This window comes from Bos mutus, chromosome 4 (assembly GCF_027580195.1).
Source record: "Bos mutus isolate GX-2022 chromosome 4, NWIPB_WYAK_1.1, whole genome shotgun sequence".
NCBI classification, from domain to species: Eukaryota; Metazoa; Chordata; class Mammalia; order Artiodactyla; family Bovidae; genus Bos; species Bos mutus.
In genome coordinates this window covers 61113840-61130014 of record NC_091620.1, presented here as the reverse complement: position 1 = coordinate 61130014, position 16175 = coordinate 61113840, and the positions used below count along the sequence as shown (strand labels likewise).

The 16175-nt window shown below is 37.9% G+C and overlaps 1 long non-coding RNA gene across 1 annotated transcript in view; it reads right to left on the bottom strand.

Annotated features, from left to right (window-relative positions):
- LOC138987624 (uncharacterized) overlaps positions 1-16175 on the bottom strand; it is a 398295-nt gene that overhangs the window by 263373 nt on the left and 118747 nt on the right. Inside the window, exon 2 of the long non-coding RNA XR_011464010.1 lies at positions 12249-12285. This is a non-coding gene — a long non-coding RNA (uncharacterized lncRNA). The remainder of the gene's footprint in view (positions 1-12248; positions 12286-16175) is intronic.

Here is a 16175-nt window from a genome sequence, read left to right as displayed (position 1 = left end):
CATAATAGACTCTACACTCCTCATGGGCTACACAGCCCTACATATCCTGGCCCCTACCTACCTCTCCAACCTCATCTCTCACTACTTTCTCTGCTGTGTTCACTCCATTCAAGTAACACAGAGCTTCTGGTTGCTCCTCATTTACACCAACCACTCTCTGCCTCAGGGCCTTTGTACTTATATGCCCTCTGCATTAAGTTATTTTGGGAAAAAAAACAAACCAGTTTTGTTGAGATATAATTCACACAGCACACAATTCACCCATAAGTGTACAATTCAACGTTTTTTTTAGTATAGTCACAGGTCTATACAACCATCACCACTTTCAATTTTAGAACATTTTGTCCCCTCCAATAGAAATCCCATAACATGTCTTTCTCCTCATTTCTCCTTTTTCCCCTCCCTGCCCCTCAAGCCATGCTGCTGCTGCTGCTGCTAAGTCGCGTCAGTCGTGTCCGACTCTGTGCGACCCCATAGACGGCAGCCCACCAGGCTCCCCAGTCCCTGGGATTTTCCAGGCAAGAACACTGGAGTGGGTTGCCATTTCCTTCTCCAATCCCCCAAGCCACAGAAAACCGTAAATCTACTTTCTATCTACATTTTCCTGTTTTGGACATTTTATATAAATGGAATCATGCACTATGTAGCCATGTGACTGGTTTCTTTTACTTTGCACATTGATTTAAAGATTCATCCATATTGTAATATATATCAATGCTTCATTACTTTTTGTTGCTAATATTCCATTGTATGAATATGCTTCATTTTTAATCTATCCATTTATTAGTTGATAAACATTGAACCATTTTCTATTCTGGTTATTATGAGTAATGATGTTCTCAAAACTACAATGAAGTATCACCTCACACTGGTCAGAATGTCCATCATCAAAATGTCCACAGATGCTGGAGAAGGTGTGGAGAAAAGAGAACCCTCCTACACTGCTGGTGCAGATGTAAATTGGTGCAGCCACTGTGGATAACAGTATGGACATTCCTTAAAAATCTAAAAATGGAGCTACCATTATGATCTAACAATCCAACTCCCGGACATATATCCAGAAAAGACAAAAATTCAAAGTAAAACACACACACACACACACACACACCCCCCTCAGTCTTCATAGCAGCACTATATGCAACAGGAAAGACATGGAAGCAACGTAAATGTCCATCGACAGATGAATGAATAAAGAAGGTGTGACATATATGTGTGTATATATATGCCACAATCTAAATATATATAGTCTAATATATATAATCTAATATATATATACCACAATAAAAGAAGGATACAAATAACCTATTTACAAAAGACAAATAGGTTCACAGACATAGAAAACAAACTTATAGTCACCAAAAGGGGAAGGGGGGGATAAATTAGGAATTTGAGATGAACAGATACACAGTTATATACATAAAATACAAGTTATACACATAAAATAGATAAATGACAAGGACCAACTATCTAGCACAGGAACTATATTCAGTATCTTGTAATAAGCTATAATGGAAAATGTATATATATATATATATATATATATGTATCACTTTGCTGTATACCTGACACATTGTAAATCAATGATACTTCAATAAAAATAAAATAAATAATGCTGCCATGATTGAACCTGTACAAACTTCTGTGAGAACACATGTTTTCATTTTTCTTAGGTGTGTACCGAGGAGGAGGACTGTTGGATCCTACATCAACACTATGTTTAACATTTTGCTGAATCATCAAATTGTTTTACCAAGTGGCTGTCCTATTGTACATCCCCAATAGGATACAATTGAGACTGAGAATGCCAACTGTGGGCAAGGATTTGGAGGAACTGAAACTCTCACACGTTGCTAGTGAGAGCATAACATAGTACTCATTTGAGGAATCAACTGGCAGTTTTTCATAAACATATGCTTACCTCTTGGCAACACCACTTCTAGGTACCTGCTTAAGAGAAACAAAAACAGATACACATACACATACACACACAGATGACTTGTATAGGAATGTTCATAGCAGCTTAATTCACAAGAACTACAAACTGTAGAGAATGCTAATTGTTTCAAATTTATACTAATTCCACAACAACAGGAGAATGGATTTGAAATTATGATATACTCAATGCCCATTAACAATATGAAACAAAATACTGCTGGATGAGCTACACGGACAAACCACAAAAACTGGTAAAATCTGTTGAACACAAGAGCTCCTACTGCTTGAAGTTCTGTAACAGGCAAAACTAGGACATGCTTAAAAAAAGAGAGGGAGGTTTTGACTGGGAGGAGACATAAGGAAATTTAAGATAAAGACAATGTTCTGTAGTTTGGTAGGATGTGGGTTATGTGTGTATACATTGGTCAGAAATTATCAAACTGTATACCTAAGATCAGTGCATTTCACAGAAAATAAACTATACATCAGTGAAAAAAATTAAACAAATGTATGTTTATGTAAAAAAATAAACAAATTAAAAACAAAAGAGAGAGGGAAAGCCAACCAACATATGGTAGTCCTTGTTGGGGCCAATGTGTACAAGTGATCTCCAGGCCAACAGAGCTTACAGCCTACTGAGAGTTATAGGAAATACTAACTAAATATCTGCCATTTAAACCTCTGTAAGGAATATGAATGGATGACAGTTTTAGTCCTCAAGGAACTGACAACCTTCTTTTATCTCCCACTCTGTATCATCAGTAAAAATGAGTCAGATATGACTAAAAACAACCTAGAAAGGAATATAAAGAAGATGCATGATTTTCCTGAATATTTACTTATCAATCTGCAAATAATCAAGAGTTTCCTGAGAGAAGGGTCCTAAAAATAATATCCCAGAATTTGAGCAAAGCAATTGAAAAAAAAAAAAAGAAATTTAAAAAAATGTATGAACTAAGAATATCACAAATTAATGGGGAATAAGCAGGCTGAGTTTACTCTTAGCCAATCTGCCTTTTGATTTTTACATAAATGCAACTGGATGCAAAAAATTAGTCTCATAAAATATTTTACTTCAAGAATGCAGTCAAGAAATGTTAACTAAGAACACAGCTCTGTAGGATTTTTTAAAAGTCTCAAGGATTAAAAGTCAAAGACAATGATAAATGAAGACTCATTGTTGGGGGATTGTTATGATCGGGTGTTGCAAGTGCGGTTTGAGTCCAATAATTTAGATGCTTATTAAGGAAAACAGAACAGGTAAACAACATGGTAAATAAATTTACTGTTAATACTAAAGTAGGAAGTGTTAAAAAACATCAGTAGAGACAGATTTTATAATTGATTGAGGGGGAGTAAGGAAGTTAATGAAAAAATAACAAAGGGCCTATTATTCTGGATATGCTGGTGCCTTTTCAACGTAGAATAATGCATATTAGAAATTTAAGAGCAACCATAAATAATGTGTGACAGGGACCTAGAAGTATTATTACTATAAATGTGTAAGGAATGGTTGTCTGTTCTCTGAGAGATTTCTTTAGAGGTTCGTCTCAGTCTAATGCTCCCTGCATGTAGAAAAGAGAGAGGACCTTGACTTATTCCCTAAAATTGTCCATGGATGGAATCACTGCCCTGAATGAGGCACTAAGTGTGAAGTCACATCTCTTAAGGAAGAATAAGAATAAACAAGGGACAGAAAGCAACTGATAAGGGATTCGAAAGAAACTAGTGAGGACTTTTACAAATCATTCTGACCTACCCACATAAGATCTGCTTCTCATCTAGGGGGAATCAGCCTTACCCAAATACAACAAGGTGCTGGTAAGGTAGAATATTTAAAAATTATGCCAGATCCATCTATGTCTAAGAGTGCCTGACAGAGGCTGCACATATTGTATAAGAAATGTATAGTGGCCATGGTGACTTACTGATGTTAAAGAGTTGCATGAATTCATTAAAAAACAAACAAACAAACATAAACTCTTAGACTTTCCAGGTAGAGGGAACTAAGAGCTCTTCCAACCCAAACTTTCAGTTTCATAATAATTGTGTGTCCCTACAAAGGAAATTCAGACTTAAATTGAAAAAAGTAGGGAAAACCACTAGACCATTCAGGTATGACCTAAATCAAATCCCTTATGATTATACAGTGGAAATGAGAAATAGATTTAAGGGCTTAGGTCTGATAGATAGAGTGCCTGATGAACTATGGAATGAGGTTCGTGACATTGTACAGGAGACAGGGATCAAGACCATTCCCATGGAAAGAAATGCAAAAAAGCAAAATGGTTGTCTGGGGAGGCCTTACAAATAGCTGTGAAAAGAAGAGAAGCGAAAAGCAAAGGAGAAAAGGAAAGATATGAGCATCTGAATGCAGAGTTCCAAAGAATAGCAAGATGAGATAAGAAAGCCATCTTCAGTGATCAATGCAAAGAAATAGAGGAAAACAACAGAATAGGAAAGACTAGGGATCTCTTCAAGAAAATCAGAGATACCAAAGGAACATTTCATGCAAAGATGAGCTCGATAAGGGACAGAAATTGTACGGACCTAACAGAAGCAGAAGATATTAAGAAGAGGTGGCAAGAATACACAGAAGAACTGTACAAAAAAGATCTTCACAACCCAGATAATCACCATGGTGTGATCACTCACCTAGAGCCAGACATCCTGGAACATGAAGTCAAGTGGGCCTTAGAAAGCATCACTACAAACAAAGCTAGTGGAAGTGATGGAATTCCAGTTGAGCTATTCCAAATCCTGAAAGATGATGCTGTGAAAGTGCAGCACTCAATATGCCAGCAAATTTGGAAAACTCAGCAGTGGCCACAGGACTGGAAAAGGTCAGTTTGCATTCCAATCCCAAAGAAAGGCAATGCCAAAGAATGCTTAAACTACTGCACAATTGCATTCATCTCACACGCTAGTAAAGTTATGCTCAAAATTCTCCAAGCCAGGCTTCAGCAATATGTAAACCGTGAACTTCCTGATGTTCAAGCTGGTTTTAGAAAAGGCAGAGGAACCAGAGATCAAATTGTCAACATCCGCTGGATCATAGAAAAAGCAAGAGAGTTCCAGAAAAACATCTATTTCTGCTTTATTGACTATGCCAAAGCCTTTGACTGTGTGGATCACAATAAACTGTGGAAAATTCTGAAAGAGATGGGAATACCAGACCACCTGATCTGCCTCTTGAGAAATTTGTATGCAGGTCAGGAAGCAACAGTTAGAACTGGACATGGAACTACAGACTGGTTCCAAATAGGAAAAGGAGTTCGTCAAGGCTGTATATTGTCACCCTGTTTATTTAACTTATATGCAGAGTACATCATGAGAAACGCTGGACTGGAAGAAACACAAGCTGGAATCAAGATTGCTGGGAGAAATATCAATAACCTCAGATATGCAGATGACACCACCCTTATGGCAGAAAATGAAGAGGAACTAAAAAGCCTCTTGATGAAAGTGAAAGTGGAGAGTGAAAAAGTTGACTTAAAGCTCAACATTCAGAAAACAAAGATCATGGCATCCAGTCCCACCACTTCATGGGAAATAGATGGGGAAAGAGTGGAAACAATGTCAGACTTTATTTTTGGGGGCTCCAAAATCACTACAGATGGTGACTGCAGCCATGAAATTAAAAGACGCTTACTCCTTGGAAGAAAAGTTATGACCAACCTGGATAGCATATTCAAAAGCAGAGACATTACTTTGCCAACAAAGGTTCATCTAGTCAAGGCTATGGTTTTTCCTGTGGTCATGTATGGATGTGAGAGTTGGACTGTGAAGAAGGCTGAGCATCAAAGAATTGATGCTTTTGAGCTGTGGTGTTGGAGAAGACTCTTGAGAGTCCCTTGGACTGCAAGGAGATCCAACCAGTCCATTCTGAAGGAGATCAGCCCTAGGATTTCTTTGGAAGGAATGATGCTGAAGCTGAAACTCCAGTCCTTTGGCCACCTGATTCGAAGAGTTGACTCATTGGAAAAGACTGATGCTGGGAGGGATTGGAGGCAGGAGGAGAAGGGGACAACAGAGGATGAGATGGCTGGATGGCATCACTAACTTGTTGGACGTGAGTCTCAGTTAACTCCCGGAGTTGGTGATGGACAGAGAGGCCTGGCGTGCTGCAATTCATGGGGTCTCAAAGAGTCGGACATGACTGAGCGACTGATCTGATCTGACAAAGCAAAAGGACACAGACTTAGAGGCAGAACCATGACTATGATACACATCACCTGAAATCTAGAGCTAAATACCCCTGACTTCCCTCAAATCAGGATCACTCTCCAAAATGGAAATGTCATCTAAGCCACACAAGCCATTGTCTCTGCTTAATTCACAGCTGGTCTTGACATTCAACTGTAAACATGACAAATGTGTTGATCTTTAGAAGTCTAGATGAAACTAAAACTAATAGCACAAAAAGATTATTTCTGTCTTCAATAAAAATTAGAGAAAAGTCAATTTAATAATCAGCTAAGCAGAAACAAACAATGGAGCACATAATTTTAAAAAATTGTTTTAAAGGTGAAATACTCTAGAACTAAAGGTATAGAACAATGGTGGAAACATATACAAGTGTGTTAATACAGTATGCTGCTGCTACTGCTAAGTCACTTTAGTCGTGTCCGACTCTGCGTGACCCCATAGACGTCAGCCCACCTGGCTCTCCTGCCCCTGGGATTCTCCAGGCAAGAAAACTGGAGTGGGTTGCCATTTCCTTCTTCAATGCATGAAAGTGAAAAAGTGAAAGTGAAGTCACTCAGTCGTGTCCGACTCTTAGCGACCCCATGGACTACAGCCTACCAGGTTCCTCCATCCATGGGATTTTCCAGGCAAGAGTACTGGAGTAGGGTGCCATTTAATACAGTATAAGATTATGCAATAAAAGGGTGGTGGGAACAACCTCACTTAACCTATTCAAAATAATTGAGTACATATATGCTTAATGGTATGATTATATTAAAAATATGTTTATGTCCTTGGAATTAAAGATGCAATAAAAATGCATTGTTAATATTCAATCAAGTTGTTCTTAAGCCAAGAATCCTCTCATTAAAATATGTTCAAGTCTAGAATATTCCCCTGAAGATTAGCAACATAGGATACTGGTTGAATTATGAGAATGTGTTTCTGCAAAATTAATGTCCAGGAATATTAGACGTGATTTAAATTAACAGCTGCATAACCAGAACTACCAAAAAAATGTCCTTTTTATTACAGGGAACTGGAATGCAAAAGAAGGAAGTCAAGAAACACCTAGAGTAACAGGGAAATTTGGCCTTGGAATACAGAAGGAAGCAGAGCAAAGGCTAATAGAGTTCTGCCAAGAGAAGGCACTGGTCATAGCAAACACCCTCTTCCAACAACACAAGAGAAGACTCTACACATGGACATCACCAGATGGTCAACACCAAAATCAGATTGATTATATTCTTTGCAGCCAAAGATGGACAAGCTCTATACAGTCAGCAAAAACAAGACCGGGAGCTGACTGTGGCTCAGATCATGAACTGCTTATTGCCAAATTCAGACTTAAATTGAAGAAAGTAGGGAAAACCACTAGACCATTCAGGTATGACCTAAATCAAATCCCTTACGATTATACAGTGGAAGTGAGAAATGGATTTAAGGGACTAGATCTGATAGACGGAGTGCCTGATGAACTATGGACACAGGTTCATGACATTGTACAGGAGATATGGAGCAAGACCATCCCCAAGAAAAAGAAATGCAAAAAAGCAAAATGGCCCTCTGAGGAGGCCTTACAAATAGCTGTGAAAAGTAGAGAAGCAAATAGCAAAGGAGAAAAGGAAAGATATACCCATTTGAATGCAGAGTTCCAAAAGAATAGCAAGAAGAGATAAGAAAGCCTCCCTCGGTGATCAGTGCAAAGAAATAGAGGAAAACAATAGAATGAGAAAGACTAGCGATCTCTTCAAGAAAATTAGAGATACTAAGGAACATTTCATGCAAAGATGGGCTCGATAAAGGACAGAAATGGTATGGACCTAACAGAAGCAGAAGATATTAAGAAGAGGTGGCAGGAATACATAGAACTGTACAAAAAAGTTCTTCATGACCCAGATAATCAAGATGGTGTGATCACTCACCTAGAGCCAGACATCCTAGAATGTGAAATCAAGTGGGCCTTAGGAAGCATCACTATGAACAAAGCTAGTGGAGGTGATGGAATTTCAGTTGAGCTATTTCAAATTCTGTAAGATGATGCTGTGAAAGTGCTGCACTCAATATGCCAGCAAATTTGGAAAACTCAGCAGTGGCCACAGGACTGGAAAAGGTCAGTTTTCATTCTAATCCCTAATAAAAGCAATGCCAAAGAATGCTCAAACTACTGCACAATTGCACTTATCTCACACGCTAGTAAAGTAATGCTCAAAATTCTCCAAGCCAGACTTTAGTAATACATGAACCGTGAACTTCCAGCTGTTCAAGCTGGTTTTAGAAAAGTCAGAAGAACCAGAGATCAAAGGCCAACATCTGTTGCATCATGGAAAAAGCAAGAGAGGTCCAGAAAAACATATATTTCTGCTTTATTAACTATGCCAAAGCCTTGACTGTGTGGATCACAATCAACTGTGGAAAATTCTGAAACAGATGGGAATACCAGACCACCTGATCTACCTCTTGAGAAATCTGTATGTAGGTCAGGAAGCAACAGTTAGAACTGGACATGGACTGGTTTCAAATAGGAACTGGTTCCAAATAGGAAAAAGAGTACGTCAGGGCTGTATATTGTCATCCTGCTTATTTAACTTATATGCAGAGTAAATCATGAGAAATTCTGGGCTGGATGAAGCACAAGCTGGACTGAAGATTGCCAGGAGAAATATCAATAACCTTAGATATGCAGATGACAACACCGTTATGGTAGAAAGTGAAGAAGAACCAAAGAGCCTCTTGATGAAAATGAAAGAGGAGAGTTAAAATGTTGGCTGAAAGTCAACATTCAGAAAACAAAGATCATGGCATCCCATCCCATCACTTCATGGGAAATAGGTGGAGAAACAGTGGAAACAGTGGCAGACTTTATTTTCTGGGGCTCCAAAATCACTGCAGATGGTGACTGCAGCCATGAAACTAAAAGACACTTACTCCTTGGAAGAAAAGTTATGACCAACCTAGACAGCATATTAAAAAGTAGAGACATTATTTTTCCAACAAAGGTCCATCTAGTCAACGCTATGGTTTTTCCAGTAGTCATATATGGGTGTGAGCATTGGACTATAAAGAAAGCTGAGTGCTGAAGGATTGATGCTTTTGAACTGTGGTGTTGGAGAAGACTCTTGAGAGTCCCCTGGACTGCAAGGAGATCCAACCAGTTCATCCTAAAGGAAATCAGTCCTGAATGTTCATTGAAATCACTGATGTTGATGTTGAAACCCCAATACTTCGGCTACCTGATGTGAAGAGCTGACTTATTGGAAAAGACCCTGATGCTGGGAAAGATTGAAGGCGAGAAGAGAAGGGCATGACAGAGGATGAGATGGTTGGATGGCATCACCAACTCAATGGACATGAGTTTGCTTAACTCTGGAAGTTGGTGATGGACAGGAAGGCCTGGCGTGCTGCAGTCTATGGGGTAGCATAGAGTCAGACACGACTGAGTGACTGAACTGAACGGACTGAATAAACCAGAACTACAGAGTTGTTTCCTTCATGACTATCATTAATCTGTCTTTCAATAGTTTGTAATGTCTCCAGTCCAACTATTTCAGCAGATTGTCCTAAGGCATCTATTTTGGACTGGTCACAGTGGTACATATGATACAATAGGTGGAGAGAAGATAAAATTTTCTCCTGCTTCAGTATCTTTACCCTACTCCCACTCTTCTTTCCTTCTTGATTGAAGGAAGAGGAAGGCAATACTTAGAAAGTGCTACTGAGGCTGATTATTTTATACCCACTTTACAGATGAATAAACTGAATTTCAAAAGAAGATACCTTTCGAAGTTACACAGAAAGTGGAGATGTGATCTGATTACCAGGCCCACGTTTTTCTATTCCATATTATGATTCTCCACAATGCTGGGGCAGATGTCAGAGGTGGGATAGAGGAAAAGTGAGAACTATAATTGCTGTGATTTTTCCGCAGATGATTTTTCTGGAAATTATGAATGAGAAGAGCAAATGGCTCTGTGAGAAAAATCATGGGCTTCCAAGTCAGGCAGACAAGGTAGAAGCTTGTTCTGCCACTTACTGGTTATATGAAATTGGGTAAGTTGTTTAGTACTTTCTAAACCCTTTAGTTTAGTACTTTTTAAACCCATGTCATTTGTAAGATATGGTAACATATGGTAACATATATGCTCTCATAACATCTTTGAAAGGATTACATATAAAGCACTATCACAGAGACTAGTACCATCAGGTGTTCATTAATGGTGAATTATTTCTACTTTTCTTTATGGTTAATTTTATTTAAATCAATATTGCTATGATTTTTAATAAATTCTTTACATTTATAGAAGAAATGTGTTTCTTGTAAGTAGCATTAAAGGCGAGGTGGTAATTAGCTGACATATTGGTGTAGGGAAACATCTTCTCCAGACTTTTCCTACAATAAATACTATTCTTTTTAAAAACAAAATTGAAGTCCAGCCATTTGCTTTTTTAACTATAAGCCAAAGACTCCAAAGTGGTCACATGTTTAAAAACAACAGTCAAACAGACTACAGAGGCCCATAATTAGGTGAACGATTAAACTAGGTAGTCTTGAAGGTCCTTATTAACCTGGAGTCTATTAAGACTCTAGATGGACACTGATACACATTAGTAGTTTTCTTTTTTTCTCTCCAGAAAAAAATGTCTACCTACTACATTCTGGAGTGTGGCATCTTAATGGTCTCATCATTCATGCAACAATCCACACGGTGCAAATGACAGTAAGTAGGCTTTCTGGGAAAATGGTTAGTTTTCTGACCACACAGACACTACATCTGAAATATCCAAAACCTTTGGTCTGGGTAGAATAGCTCCAGGACTGGCCTCTTCTTTTGACTTTGAAATTAATATTCTTCTTACACATTCTTAGAATACCATAAATATTTTGTCTTATGACAGTAAAAACAAGCAAACAGAAAAATTGCTAGCCCTTTGATGTTTATCCTGACAAAGGATTGCAGGGAATTTCAGTAACCTGTAAATAATCTTGAATTTGTTTGTCCATTGATCTATTACCAGTTCTGGATTAGACAGAGGGTGATTAGATGCCTTCAGGTATAAAGTCAACCACTGTATGCTAAGCAGATCAATTTAGGCTAAAGTCAATTTAATGAGGAGACAGAAGAGAAGATTTACAAAAGCATCGATAGAGCACCTTCCTGTATAATTTCTAAAGAATGGACTAGGCAAAGATTTGTGGAAACATTACCTCAAGGCCTCAAAGTTCTGTTTTGCTGTGTTTCACAGAATTAAATTTACATGCTTCTTAAAAATCTAATCCAGAGATATCACTCTTCCTTTTTGATCTACTAAATTGATACAATAAATTTCCCTTAAGAATTTTAATATCAAATCTAGCTGAAAAATCAGCAATTAATAATACTTTTTGTTCTTCTACCACAGAAAGCATCTACCTTGTGTATATGCATACAATTATATGTATTAAATCATTTGGGGGGCTCAGTTCAAATCCATCCAATTAAAGATAAATTGGATCATACTGAACTTGAGGTCATTTCAGCTTTATGTAACATATTTAATTAGGTATTTTGATAGGACCTAGACACTGTCAATATGCTGGATTCTAAAAAAACAGAAAGATACCTGCTTTTCTGCTAAAATCCTCCATGTGATGGAAATAGGTGTTTCTCAAAAGTTAATCTATGGATCACCTGTGATGGAATCACCTGGGGAGTAGTTGTTAAAAATGTGGATTCCTGGGTTCCACACCAGATACAGTGAATCAGTGTGGGAGGTAAAGTGTATTCCAAAACCCACATTTTAAATAAGCTTACTAGATAATTCTTATGCACAAAAATGGAGAAGGCAATGGCACCCCACTCCAGTACTTTTGCCTAGAAAATCCCATGGACGGAGGAGTCTTGTAGGCTGCAGTCCATGGGGTCACTAAGACTCGGACACGACTAAGCGACTTCCCTTTCACTTTTCACTTTCATGCATTGGAGAAGGAAATGGCAACCCACTCCAGTGTTCTTGCCTAGAGAATCCCAGAGATGGGGGAGCCTGGTGGGCTGCCGTCTATGGGGTCGCACAGAGTCGGACATGACTGAAGCGACTTAGCAAGCAAGCAAGCATGCACAAAAAAGTCAAAACCGTTGTATACATACCACAGCCAGGGATTAAACGGTAACTGCTATACAAAATCTGTAAAGAGAGCAAAGTAACAAACTCAAGAATTACCTTTTCATATATATTTCCAAGATGAAAATGGTAATAAGAGTTTATGAACCTTGGCACAACTCAGCCACTCCCTTGTATAACCTTTCACAAGATACTTAATCTTCCTAAATCCTCATTTCCTCCCATGTTAATAATATCTATGTCACCAGGGTATTGTTTTTCCTTTTACCTTATATATCTCTTCAATCCCATATGTCTCCATGTAAAAAAGATAAACAATGACACAGTTCTATCTTTTATATTTTACAGAAGAGAAAACTGAAAGTTCATAAATGTGAATTGTCCGAGGCCCTGTGATCAAAAACTCATGCATTCTGTCTCATTATAGTACAATTCAGACTTCTGCTGTGGTTACTTTTTATCAAATTTGCCACAATTATTCTTTAAAAATTATAGTCATCACCTCTGCTAGAAATTATTCTAAACAGCAAAATGCACAAACCATAGCTTGTTCCATAGTTGATTTTATCCATATTGCAGAAGAGACATGAAACAAAGAAGAAATAGTATTCTTAGGTCTTATATTTGACCATTTATCTTAGCAATGTCACTGGGCTGTATAGTCATAAAGGAGCACCCTCTCTGCTCTCTGGACATTAACGAGAGCACTTTGCATATAGACAGATTTCAATAAATAGTTTAAAAATAAATGCATGGATTTTTATTTGCATCTTTTTATATTTTCATGTCTGTTTTATTCTGGGTTGATGTGGAATATGGTGTTCCTTTCTGTAGTTCCTTTGGTTATTCATTTATCTATTTGTCAACAGGTTCCCATCTGAAATAAATGGCAAAGCTTCTTAAGAAACTTAGTGGAAATGATTACTCGATGATGTATTCAATAAGTAGACAATAAGTACTCCCCATTGTTCAAGAGGCTTTGAGAACTACTAAAGTATTTCAAGAAATAAAAATTTAATTATATAGTAATAATGAAGGCTACCACCCACTGGGTGTTTCTATAATCAGAAACCATGAGATTTATATTAAGAGCTTTACCTTACTGATAAATCCTACTTTGAGTCTCAAAGTAAATTACTGAAAGTCACAAGAATTAAATCTATCTAATTCTTTCTACCCAAATGTAGAAATTCTTAGGAAGGTACCATGAGCACTTTGGGCTGAAGTAGCTCTGTAAGTTAGGAAGGAGCTTTAGAGATGAGCTAACTTATCCATTGATGATATTTACGGATTTTTTTTCCCTAAATGTGGGACAGAATAATGGGCTTTTTTTTTTTATCTTCTGATGGTTTCAATAGATTAAATATCTCTAGAGGTAACATCCATGACTTATAGGCCTATTTTCAGGCTAGTGACCATGTAAACAGGTCTGACGTGGTGACCTCTGACTAGAATCCCTCCAGAGTCAATGGACTTCTGATTTCTCTAGGACATGTCCTTTGTGGAGCATGGTCAGCTTTCCACCTTTGGGTGATCTTGTAGAGCGGACAAAAATCATTAGATAAAATAGCATCTACTTTTTTTCTTCTGTAAGCTCCACTTTCACAATAACCTACTGAGGTCTTAAATGTCCTCTATTATCCTAGTCACCCAGGGCCTTAGCAGCTAAATGTTAGGGCTCTACTACTACATCCCAGTCATTTCTTAGTGGAATTCATTCAACTGAGGATGCAGAACTGACTGATTTTATTATAGTGGCAACAGAGCTAACCCATGGAGTTGATCCTTCCTAAGCATGATGACAGAATCCTAGATATAAAGGTTGTTCAGTTTCTCAGTCATGTCCAAATCTTTGGTCAAATGTTTGTCTATCATCCAGGAGATATGCCAAAAATAGGTCCATTGTTGAAATCATTGGTGATTCCACACTTAGTACTTTATTTTAGTGTGCCCTATAAGCTAGATATAATACCAATCCAGAGTCACTGAAAATATATAAAACAAACAACAAATATTTTTGAGCCATATCTGTTTCAGTCACATAAAGTAAAGCCACTGAGGCTTGATTTACACCCAAGCTAGAAACCTAGAACTTTATAAAAGCTAGGTCTGTATTTTCCTGGAGATATTCCTCCGAGCTTTTATAAAATACTTTTAAGAGACTCATTTTTAGGATTTATCGATCGTTTTTATGTTTTCTGTTTTATGAACTCTTGTGGTATAAAGTATCCTAGTTACTTTTTGGTACCATGTGAAGTTTAGATGATTATAAAGCTACAGGAAAAATACAGAAAATAACTCATTGGTCTAATGAGAGTGGGGAATTGCTCCAAAGCCAATGCCTCACATGGTAGAAAAAGAATCCTTGAAAAATCACAAAAACATAATTATTTTTATCTTTAATAAGTCAGCTACTAAAAAGTAGCTGTCATCTTAAAGGCTCTAGAAAGTCCATATCTTATAAGCATAGAAAAAGCATACATTTTTAAAGAAATAATTTAAAGAAGGGTTTAATATCTGGTTCAATGTCTTAATTAAAAACTTGTATATTTTAAAATGTTTATTGAGTACTTATTGAAAGCCAGATACTGAGAATAGAAAGTAAATATTGACTAACTTGTCAATATATTTTAAGTGCATGATGATTTGTCAATTTGCTAAATGATGTAGAGTTAGGAAGAAAGTCACTAATCCAGCTGGTGCTATTTACTTCCTCAAAAGTCTTTTAAAAATCTTTTCTACATTTCTATCAATGTACTAAGCCCTAGAAATGCAACATAAGAGCTAAAGAGACTCACACAACCACACACATCCAGAGTGCCTGCACTCAGGTTGTTTTCAGAGTAATGCAGGAATAGAGAATCTGGGTGACTAGGACAATAGAGGACATTTAAGACTTCAGGTAGCTATGAAACCTTGTGATGAAAGAAGCACAAGATGGGAAAGCATGTAACCCACTGCAGGGTGCACACAAAGCTTCCTGTAGGTGATTATGCGTGAGCTCAGTCTTAAAAAAGTGCAAAAGTTAGCTAAGCAAGAAATAAAGTGCAACAGCAGTCCAGAGAGAATAGCATTTGAACAGAGTTCTCAGAGTGAATTAGTGGTGCTTATGGGTATCTGATTAGTTCAGAACTCTGTGATTAAGTCAGTAGAAGGGAGAAGGAGAGGAGCAAGCATAAAGCGAGAGAGAAGGGCCCTGGAAGCTATACTAAAGTGTTTTATTCTATGTTAAAGATAGCGTGAATTCATTAAAGGAAGGTAGACTTACTCATATTCACATTTTAGAAAGATTATTTTTGAGATAGAATAGAACAGTGATGGGAGAGTGTCAAGGATAAGCAGGAAATCTAGGTAAACTGCAGTTATTAAAAGGAGAGACAATGAGGGGTTTCATTCTGAGTGGTGACCTAGCCGCAACACTTGAGTTGGCATCTCAGGCGAAGTGGTCAAAGTGGCGAGATGTTTGTGGATGACAGGAGACTTGTCTTGGGCCCACCCTTCCAGATAACTCTCAGGCTGAGAAGAGGGCAGGGGAACTTTCGGGTCAGGGGTGGGAGTGAGACCAGGACCATACCAGATAATTGCCTGCCTGGGGGCTGAAGCCTGAGGCCTTAGTGCTCCTGGCACACTGCCTCCTTCAACTCAGTTCACTCTAGGAAATTACCATGGTGACTGATCAAAGCTGAACTCCTCACTGCCTATTTCTGAAAAAGGCCTCAATCTGAATCTCTGAATCTACTTCAGAATCTGTATGTCTTGGCACATGGACTGACTCTCCTATCCTGCCAGACCTCTTGCATAAATACTTCCACTTTGAGGGTTTTTCCATCTCATTCAGAAAATAAAGAAACAACACCTCCCTCCCCAAATACTCAACAAACTGACAAAAACATAGGAGAGATAATGAGATGATGAACTAATGGAGTGACAAGGAAGGAGAGGAGGGGAATAAA